The sequence below is a fragment of the Oncorhynchus mykiss genome, chromosome 1 (assembly GCF_013265735.2).
Source record: "Oncorhynchus mykiss isolate Arlee chromosome 1, USDA_OmykA_1.1, whole genome shotgun sequence".
Lineage (NCBI taxonomy): Eukaryota > Metazoa > Chordata > Actinopteri > Salmoniformes > Salmonidae > Oncorhynchus > Oncorhynchus mykiss.
In genome coordinates this window covers 74,522,728-74,533,615 of record NC_048565.1, presented here as the reverse complement: position 1 = coordinate 74,533,615, position 10,888 = coordinate 74,522,728, and the positions used below count along the sequence as shown (strand labels likewise).

The window sequence follows — 10,888 nt, the reverse complement described above, 5'->3', positions numbered from 1 at the left end:
TTGCTGCTATAACAGCCTCCCCTTTACTGGGAAGGATTTCCACTAGATGTTGAACATTGCTGCGGGGGACCAACTGCTGCTTGCTTCCATTCAGCCTCAAGCATCAGTGAGGTCGGGCACTAATGTTGGGCCATTAGGCTTGGCTCGCAGTAGGCATTCCAATTCACCCCAAAGGGGTTCGATGGGGTTGAGGTCATGGCTTTGTGAAGGCCATTCAAGTTCTTCCACACCAATCTTGACAAACCATTTCTATATGGACCTCGCTTTGTTTACGGGGGCATTGTCATGCTGAAACAGGAAAAGGCCTTACCCAAAATGTTTCCACAAAGTTGGAAGCACAGAATCTAGAATGTCATTGTATGCTGAAGCGTTAAGATTTCCCTTCACTGGAACTTAAGGGCCCACAGTAGCCCAAACCATGAAAAACAGTCCCAGACCAGTATTACTCCTCCACCAAACTTTACAGTTGGCATTATGTATTCGGGCAGGTAGCGTTCTCCTGTCATCCGCCAAACCCAGATTTGTCTGTTGGACTGCCAGATGGGGGAGCGTGACTCATCAGTCCAGAGAACGTGTTTCCACTGCTCCAGAGTCCGATGCAAGCTTTACACCACTCCAGCTTGGCATTGCGCATGAGGATCTTAGGCTTGTGTGCGGCTGCGGAAACCCATTTCATGAAGCTCCTGACTAACTTGTGCTGACTTTGCTGTTTGGAACTTGGGAGTGTTGCAACTGAGGACAGACAATTTTACTCTCTACATGCTTCAGCACTCGACGTTCCCCTTCTGTGAGCTTGTGTGGCCTACCACTTTGCGGCTGAGCTGTTGTTGCTCCTAGACATTTCCACTTCACAATAACAGCACTTACAGTTGCCCGGGGCAGCTCTAGCAGGGCAGAAATTTGACAAACTGACTTGCTGGAAAGGTGGCATTCTATGACAGTGCCATTTTGAAAGTCATTGAGCTCTTCAGTAAGGCCATTCTACTGCCAATGTTTGTCTATGGAGATTGCATGGTTATTTGCTCAATTTTATACACCTGTCAGCATTGGGTGTGGCTGAAATAGCTAAATCCACTCATTTGAAGGGGTACTCTTGTATATATGTTTCTTATTTTATTTAACCTGGACAACCCTGGGCCAATTGGGACTCCAAATCACAGCCGGTTGGGATACAGCCTGGAATCGAACCAGGGTCTGGTTCTGAGATGCAGTGCCTTAGACCGATGTGCCTTAGACCGATGCGCCACTCGGGAGCCCCATATATAGTGTATGTGTAAGCCTATGTGACCAATAAAATGTGATTTGACCCACGCACACTGTAGGCCTACTGTGGCAGAATCACAATTGCATTCTCCTCGCATCCTCTCTCCTCACTGCTCAAACTCCATTGTAGGAGAAGATCAGAAGGGAGGGACTGGCTTCCTCATCCAATCGGTTTTGAGAAGGAGGCTTTTGGATGATGGTGTGTGTGTACACAATATGGACAGCATATGAATAGAAAGTGTGTGTGTGTGTGTACGTGTGTTTTATAGTTGCTCTCGATTTAAGTAGGCCTAATCCTACCAGCAGATGGCTCTGTTGATACTGTAGTATAGGTTTTGTATGAGAACTGGATGACAACATTAATTATCCTTGAATAAACTTGATTTTGGCTAATAATTAAGTGTGTAGCCTTAATTACTTATTAATATACAACATTTTAGATAGGCCTTTACATAAAACAAAAACGACACATTTAGGCTACCAAAATAATAATCTCATTTTAATTTTCTTCACTTTCGGCTAGTGTGCCTTGTGCCTGCTTATAATATCTTTATTACACTTATGCCGGTACTCGTGCGATATCACTTCAAAGCGTAAGGCAAGGTGGTTACAGCAAAAATACTTAATCATAGAGAAAGTATTATCATAGAACGTCCAAGATCCTATCAACATCAGGAATGTGGATGATGCGAATGCTCTGCTGCGGTGCTCACTTACAGATTAATGTATGCACCCCGGGGAGGGACTAGTTCGCTCGTATTTCTAATGTAGGGACTGTCATAAGGCTTCTCTATCCGCCGAATAGCAAGAGAAATCCTCTCCTAAGAGGTTTACGTCATGGAAGATAGGCTACATTTCCATATGCACTTCTCATAAATACCAGTGAATTAAAACATTAACAGAGCTTTTTTTTCCTCAAACACGAAACCATATCATTCCTCAAGACGCCGCGAGATCACATTTCCGACATCTACGGTAAGAATGCCTCTTCTTTGATGATGCCTCTGTTATTCATATGCCAGCCTGAGCCTCGTTAGCATAAAACCAATTGAAATCGTATTATTGAGATATTACTCTAATGTAGGCTAACCATAGCCCACCCAATCATGTTTGACAATTAAATCCGCGTCAACGAGCTCTGTAAATAGGCCTACCGCATTAAGGCTAACGTTATATGGCAGATGTCAAAACATTTATTATCAGATTGTCCATGTAGCCTAGGTATATTGTGTGCTGTCTTCGAATGCAACATGAATCAATCGATATTTTGCATACCGCTGTTCCTTACATTGGCATGAGACAGAGGTTACCCCATGTAGGCAACGCCTACACACAGCCATACAGTAGCAGCCTACGCTACAGTAAATGCGGGTTAGTGGAGCAAGCCCGCGCCTCTTGCTCCCACCAATAATATTCACAAATGCATTCATTGATAACGTTTGATAACTGTGAATCTAAAAAAATTTAAATGGCACATTTCTGAGCCTTCAGTATTCACCAGCAGTAGACTTTCACAAACAGGGCCGGCTCCAGGCAGAAGCGGTCTCTTTGGGCCCCGAAACTCAGTTGGGGTCTCAATTTACAGTTTAGAGTTAGAATAGGAGAGTACACAAAGTTCAAGTTCATAATTTGGTTGTGCATCAGAAGTTGTACTCTTGTTTTGTCAGCTACTGACAGTCGCTCAATTAGCAATGTCAGCTACCCATTATTAGATTGGTTAGTTAGTCAAGTCAATTATCTACACATCTAGTAAACATGCCCCAATACGGACCGGGCACACAGGGCACATGCCCAGGAGCCCTGACATCCATGGGGTCCCCATTTTGATTTTGTGAGTTATCTCACTCAGACATCATTAATATGGCATAAGTCGTGGCAAAATGTGTAGAATTGCAGGAAATTTGCTTTAAAACTGCAAAAATGTCTCTCCACCCGATGGCAAAATATGTACAATTGCAGGAAATTAACTTTAAATTGTACATTTTTCTCTCCGCCGTCAAGAGGGGGACCACAAAAATATTTGCCCGCTTGGTGGGAGGGCCTCTCAAACAAATATTGCTTAGGGCCCCCAAAAGGCTAGAGCCAGCCCTGCTCACACCTTCAGTGAAGGTGAGGTTAGTCCACCTGGTCTAGACAGAGTTGTGAAGGGGTGAGGAGCAGAGAACACATTAATGTATATTTACAGTGCCTTGCGAAAGTATTCGGCCCCTTTACTTTCAGTGCAGCAAACTCTCTCCAGAAGTTCAGTGAGGATCTTTGAATGATCCAATGTTGACCTAAACGACTAATGATGATAAATACAATCCACCTGTGTGTAATCAAGTCTCCGTATAAATGCACCTGCACTGTGATAGTCTCAGAGGTCCGTTAAAAGCGCAGAGAGCATCATGAAGAACAAGGAACACACCAGGCAGGTCCGAGATACTGTTGTGAAGAAGTTTAAAGCCGGATTTGGATACAAAAAGATTTCCCAAGCTTTAAACATCCCAAGGAGCACTGTGCAAGCGATAATATTGAAATGGAAGGAGTATCAGACCACTGCAAATCTACCAAGACCTGGCCGTCCCTCTAAACTTTCAGCTCATACAAGGAGAAGACTGATCAGAGATGCAGCCAAGAGGCCCATGATCACTCTGGATGAACTGCAGAGATCTACAACTGAGGTGGGAGACTCTGTCCATAGGACAACAATCAGTCGTATATTGCACAAATCTGGCCTTTATGGAAGAGTGGCAAGAAGAAAGCCATTTCTTAAAGATATCCATAAAAAGTGTCGTTTAAAGTTTGCCACAAGCCACCTGGGAGACACACCAAACATGTGGAAGAAGGTGCTCTGGTCAGATGAAACCAAAATGGAACTTTTTGGCAACAATGCAAAACGTTATGTTTGGCGTAAAAGCAACACAGCTCATCACCCTGAACACACCATCCCCACTGTCAAACATGGTGGTGGCAGCATCATGGTTTGGGCCTGCTTTTCTTCAGCAGGGACAGGGAAGATGGTTAAAATTGATGGGAAGATGGATGGAGCCAAATACAGGACCATTCTGGAAGAAAACCTGATGGAGTCTGCAAAAGACCTGAGACTGGGACGGAGATTTGTTTTCCAACAAGACAATGATCCAAAACATAAAGCAAAATCTACAATGGAATGGTTCAAAAATAAACATATCCAGGTGTTAGAATGGCCAAGTCAAAGTCCAGACCTGAATCCAATCGAGAATCTGTGGAAAGAACTGAAAACTGCTGTTCACAAATGCTCTCTATCCAACCTCACTGAGCTCGAGCTGTTTTGCAAGGAGGAATGGGAAAAAATTTCAGTCTCTCGATGTGCAAAACTGATAGAGACATACCCCAAGCGACTTACAGCTGTAATCGCAGCAAAAGGTGGCGCTACAAAGTATTAACTTAAGGGGGCTGAATAATTTTGCACGCCCAATTTTTCAGTTTTTGATTTGTTAAAAAAGTTTGAAATATCCAATAAATGTCGTTCCACTTCATGATTGTGTCCCACTTGTTGTTGATTCTTCACAAAAAAATACAGTTTTATATCTTTATGTTTGAAGCCTGAAATGTGGCAAAAGGTCGTAAAGTTCAAGGGGGCCGAATACTTTCGCAAGGCACTGTATTAGTAGGCTACCCAATACCGCAGGTTGCCTAATGTCTAGCTGTGCGTCAAAAATTGTGCTTGATACTGTAATTGTTAGGGGTGCAGTAGATATGTTATTTGTCAAATAAGTATTATATAAATGATTTCTCTTCATTTTTATTGTCAGTTAAGAACAAATTCTTATTTAGAATGATGGCCTACACCGGCCAAACCCGGACAACGCTGGCTGGGACAATTGTTTGCCGCCCTATGGGACTCTCAATCACGGCCGAATGTAATACAGCCAGGATTCGAACAAGGGTGTCTGTAGTGACACCTCTAGCACTGAGATGCAGTGCCTTTGACCACTGCGACACTCGAGAGCCCCGAGTACATAAGGACATGGAATTGTGTAAATACTTCAGCAATAACTTGTGCTCAACTCTGCATATGTTTATGTGCTCATCAGTGAGGTAATGTTGACTTTTCCATCTTGTGCATAACAGGAGCCTGTATTTAGCCTATCAGACAGCTTTCGGGGGGATTGTTTGATTGAATGAGTGAGTGAGTGAGTGAGTGGATTTGTTTGCATACCTTTCTAAAATCCGATCCTCTTAACAAAGGCACATAATTGAAAGGATATACCATATGCAATGAGTAATTGCTCTGTGTAATGTAAGGAAAACTCTATTAGCCTGTATAACAGTAAATAGACTATGCGGCCCCATTTGGCAGTAATTGGTCCATTATTTGACGTAGGCCTAGCATTCAAATGAATCAATGTTCTCATGCATGAATTATAGATGTTGTTCAATCACAGTATCAGTGTAATGTCCTTCAGCACTATCCCTGATCAAATGACCCAATAAAGCTAGATCATTTTAGACTGATATACAGACGCTTTATCCAGAAGTCTATGACTAATTTATTGGCTGTGACATTCTTTCTCAACCTGGAGATATGTGGGATGGGATTAGATACAATGTGTTGCTCAAATGTAGATTATTCATTTCATGATTACTTTTTTTCCCCATGTCAAGAATTCACAGTCCGGGGGTTGGTAATCACTTCAATAGCAGTGTCTTGCAGGTTTGTCTTTTGCTCAATTGCAATCCAGTTAGGCTGCGTTTAGACAGGCATCCCAAATCGGATAGTTTGTTTTTGCTAATTGATCTTTTGACCAAAAATCAGCTCTGAAAATGTGATTGGAGCCTTAAATACTTTATCTGAGACATTTCAAACAAATGGCATAATACGTGTATTTTGTGGGGAACTTGGACCTTTGCAAATGCGTACTATTCCCATGGAGTAACAACTATACCCTTCATGCTTTTGCTTGGACAAAATATTTTACCAACTGGTTTCTCCTCAGCATTCAATATGCTATGTCTACTCTTACAAGAAAGCAGAAGGAAAGGCTGATTGAAACAGCTTAGCAGACGTGTCTACTGGTTTGAGTTTCCTCAAAATGGTTTAGCATTGAGTAAGCTTACAATGTCTTCAGAAAGTATTCACACCCTTTGACTTTTTCCATATTTTGTTATGTTACAGCCTGAATTTAAAATGTATTAAATTGAGATTTGGTGTCACCGGCCGACACACAATACCCAATCATGTCAAAGTGCAAATATGTTTTTCGACATTTTTACAAATTAATTTAAAATTAAAAGCTGAAATGTCTTGAGTCAATACGTATTCAACCCCTTTGTTATGGCAAGCCTAAAAAGCTGCTTAAGAAGTCACATAATAAGTTGCATGGACTCACTCTGTGTGCAATAATATTGTTTAACATGATTTTTGAATGACTACCTCATCTCTGTACCCCACACAGTGCAGTCGAGCAGTGCATTTCAACCAGTAAGACCAGGGAGGTTTTCCAGTGCCTTGTAAAGAAGGGCACCTATTGGTAGACGTGTAAAAATAAAAAAGCAGACATTGAATATCCCTTTGAGCATTCTGAAGTTATTCATTAAACTTTAGATGGTGTATCAATACACCCAATCACTACAAAGATCCTAACTCAGTTGCCGGAGAGGAAGTAAACTGCTCAGGGATTTCACCATGAGGCCAATGGTGACTTTAAAACTTAGAGTACAATGGCTGTGATAGGAGAAAACTGAGGATGGATCAACAATATTGTAATTACTCTACAATATTAACCTAAATGACAGAGTGAAAAGAAGGAAAATATCCCAAAACATGCATCCTATTTGCAATAAGGTGCTAAAGTAAAACAAAACAAAAATGGCAAAGAAATTATGAATACAAAGTGTTATGTTTGGGGCAAATCCAACTCAACACATCGCTGAGTACTACTTCATATTTTCAAGCATAGTGGTGGCTGCATCATGTTATGTGTATACTTGTCATCGGCAAGGACTAGGGAGTTTTTTAGGATAAAAAAATGGAATAGAGCTAAGAACAGGCAAAATCCTAGAGGAAAACTTGGTTCAGTCTGCTTTCCAACAGCCACTGGGAGACAAATTCATCTTTCAGCAGGACAATAACCTAAAACACAAGGCCAAAAATATCCTGGGGTTGCTTACCAAGACAACATTGAATGTTCCTGAGTGGCCCAGTTACAGTTTAGACTTAAATCGTCTTGAAAATCCATGAAAAGACTTGAAAATGTCTGCCTAGTAAAGATCAACAACAAACGTGACAGAGTTTGAAGAATAAAACAAATAATAATCTGGAAATATTGTACAATCCAGGTGTGCAAATTTCTTAGACTTACCCCGAAACACTCACAGCTGTAATAGCTGCCAAAGGTGATTCTAACATGTATTTACTCACGGCTGTGAATACTTACAGTTGAAGTCGGGAAGTTTACATACACTCAGGTTAGAAGCATTAAGCATTATTTTTCAACAACTCCACAAATTCCTTGTTAACAAACTATAGTTTTGGCAAGTCGGTTAGGACATCTACTTTGTGCATGACACAAGTAATTGTTTACAGACAGATTATTTCACTTATAATTCACTGTATCACAATTCCAGTGGGTCTGAAGTTTACATACACTAAATTGACTGTGCCTTTAAACAGCTTGGAAAATTCCAGAAAATTATGTCATGGCTTTAGAAGCTTCTGATAGGCTAATTGACATCATTTGAGTCAATTGGAGGTGTACCTGTGGATGTATTTCAAGGCCTACCTTCAAACTCGGTGCCTCTTTGCTTGACATCATGGTAAAATCCAAAGAAATCAGCCAAGACCTCAGAAAAAACATTGTAGACCTCCACAAGTCTGGTTCATCCTTGGGCGCAATTTCCAAATGTCTGAAGGTACCACGTTCATCATACAAACAATAGTACGCAAGGATAAACACCATGGGACCATGCAGCCATCATACCACTCAGGAAGGAGGCACATTCTGTTTCCTAGAGATTAACGTACTTTGGGGTGAAAAGTGCAAATTAATCCCAGATCAACAGCAAAGGACCTTGTGAAGATGCTGGAGGAAATAGGTACAAAAGTATCTATATTCCCAGTAAAACGAGTCCTATATCAATATAACCTGAAAGGCCGCTCAGCAAGGAAGAAGCCACTGCTCCAAAACTGTCATAAAAAAGCCAGCCTACGGTTTGTAACTGCACATGGGGACAAAAGATCGTACTTTTTGGAGAAATGTCTTCTGGTCTGATGAAACAAAAATAGAACTGTTTGGCCATAATGACGATCGTTATGTTTAGAGGATAAAGGGGGAGGCTTGCAAGCCGCAGAACACCATCTCAACCAACAGTGAAGCACGGGGATGGCAGCATCATGTTGTGTTTTTTTTTTGCTGTAGGAGGGACTGGTGCACTTCACAATATAGATGGCGTCATGAGGACGGAAAATTATGTGGTTATATTGAAGCAACATCTCAAGACATCAGTCAGGAAGTTAAAGCTTGGTTGCAAATGGGTCTTCCAAATGGACAATGACCCCAAGCATACTTCCAAAGTTGTGGCAAAATGGCTTAAGGACAACAAAGTCAAGGTATTGGAGTGGCCATCACAAAGCCCTGACCTCAATCCTATAGAAAATGTGTTGGCAGAACTGATAAAGTGTGTGGGAGCAAGGAGGCCTACAAACCTGACTCAGTTACACCAGCTCTGTCAGGAGGAATGGGCCAAAATTCACCAAACTTATTGTGGGAAGCTTGTGGAAGGCTACCCAAAATATTTGACCCAAGTGAAACACTTTAAAGGCAATGCTACCAAATACTAATTGAGTGTATGTAAACTTCTGACCCACTGGAAATGTGATGAAAGAAATAAAAGCTGAAATAAATCACTCTGCTATTATTCTGACATTTCACATTCTTAAAATAAAGTGATGATCCTAACTGACCTAAGACAGGGAATTTTTACTAGGATTAAATGTCAGGAATTGTGAAAAACTGAGTTTAAATGTATTTGGCTACGGTGTAAATAAACTTCCGACTTCAACTGTATGTAAATTGTATATTTCTGGGGGTGGGGTGCTTTGGATAACTACTGGCTGTATGCGAACGAGTGATGCGCGTTTGGACCAATACTGGCTGTATCCGAGGCTCAGATCCGAGGCTCACATATAAATCGAATGCTGCATGCGACTGAAGAGAGAAAAAACAATCAATTTGCTAGTTACAGCATCAGCGCCCGTTCTGGAAAGTGGAGAGTGGAAAGGCAGTTTGCCAGTATAAACCTGTTTGGGTGCATTGAACCGCTAGCCGGACACCAACGACAACATCCGGTGAAATTGCAGAGCGTGAAATTCAAAATACAAAAATCGTAATATTAAACATTCATGAAAATACAAGTGTCATAAATAATTTCAAAGCTTAACTTCTTGTTAATCCAACCACGTTGTCAGATTTCAAAAATACTTTACAGCGAAAGCATACCATACGATTATCTGAGAACAGGGCCCCACATCAAAATACTTTTTCAACCAGCACAGTCGTCACAAAATCACGAATAGCGATTAAATAAATCACTTACCTTTGAAGATCTTCATCTGTTTGCAATCCCAAGTGTCCCAGCTACACAATGAATGGATGTTTTGTTCGATAAAGTCCTTCATATCCAAAAAGGTCTGTTTAGTTGGCGCCAAAGATCTCAGTAATCCACTTGTTCAACATGCATACAAACAAATCCAACAAGTTACCGGTAAAGTTTGTCCAAACAAGTCAAACGATGTTTCTAATTAATCCCCAGGTACTCTAATATCTAAATAAACGATAATATTTAGGATGGAGAATAGTATGTTCAATAGGGAAGATAAATAACGAAGGGCACGCAACTCATTCACGCGCCAACAAGACTACTTTTCTAATGAGAGACACCTTGTAGTTTTTCCAACTACATGCTAATTTTTCAAAAAACAAGCCTGAAACCCTTTCTAAAGACTGTTGACATCTAGTGGAAGCTATAGGAACTGCAATCTGGGTCCTATCTATTTGTATTTCCCATAGGCTAGCACTGAAATGGCCTGTGACCTCAAAAATATTAATATTCCACATGGATTTCGCCTGCCATATCAGTTCTGTTATACTCACAAACATTATTTTAACCGTTTTAGAAACTTCAAAGTGTTTTCTGTCCAATGCTACCAAATATATGCATATCCTAGCTTCTGGGCCTGAGTAACAGGCAGTTTACGCGAATCGAATTCTCCGTTAGCTAGCCAGAGAAATGTTGAGCAACATTAACCAACGTTACAACATCAGATGAGCTAATGCTAGTAACCTAATACTTTAATTCGCTATAGTTTTAACTGGTATAGGACTGCTTGCTGTTCCTCAAGTTATAACGCGTTAGTTGCTTACTGGACCCTGGCAATCTGTGTGAAAAGTTATCTAGCTAATGAACTATCTGTGAACTAATGTTTTCCCTCTACAGTATGTGGTTAATTTTCAGAATGAAAGAATTAGGTGAAAATGGAGCGTGCTTTGTTAAACAAGTAGATTCAGAGATCAAGCGGAGCTGGAGCTGTTGACTTTGGGCTTTGGCTTAAGCTGGATGTCACTATAGAGTTGAAACACCACACACTTTCCCTCTTTCTCAC

At 41.0% G+C, this 10,888-nt stretch overlaps 1 protein-coding gene across 2 annotated transcripts in view; it reads left to right on the top strand.

The window, feature by feature from the left end:
- Nucleotides 1–1,990: 1,990 nt before the first annotated feature.
- The window catches only part of LOC110529277 (receptor-type tyrosine-protein phosphatase epsilon), a 51,688-nt gene continuing 42,790 nt past the window's right edge, over nucleotides 1,991–10,888 (top strand). For both annotated transcript variants that reach the window (XM_021611404.2, XM_021611396.2), the window contains exon 1: nucleotides 1,991–2,238. The gene's annotated coding sequence lies outside the window, so the exon portion shown is untranslated. The remainder of the gene's footprint in view (nucleotides 2,239–10,888) is intronic.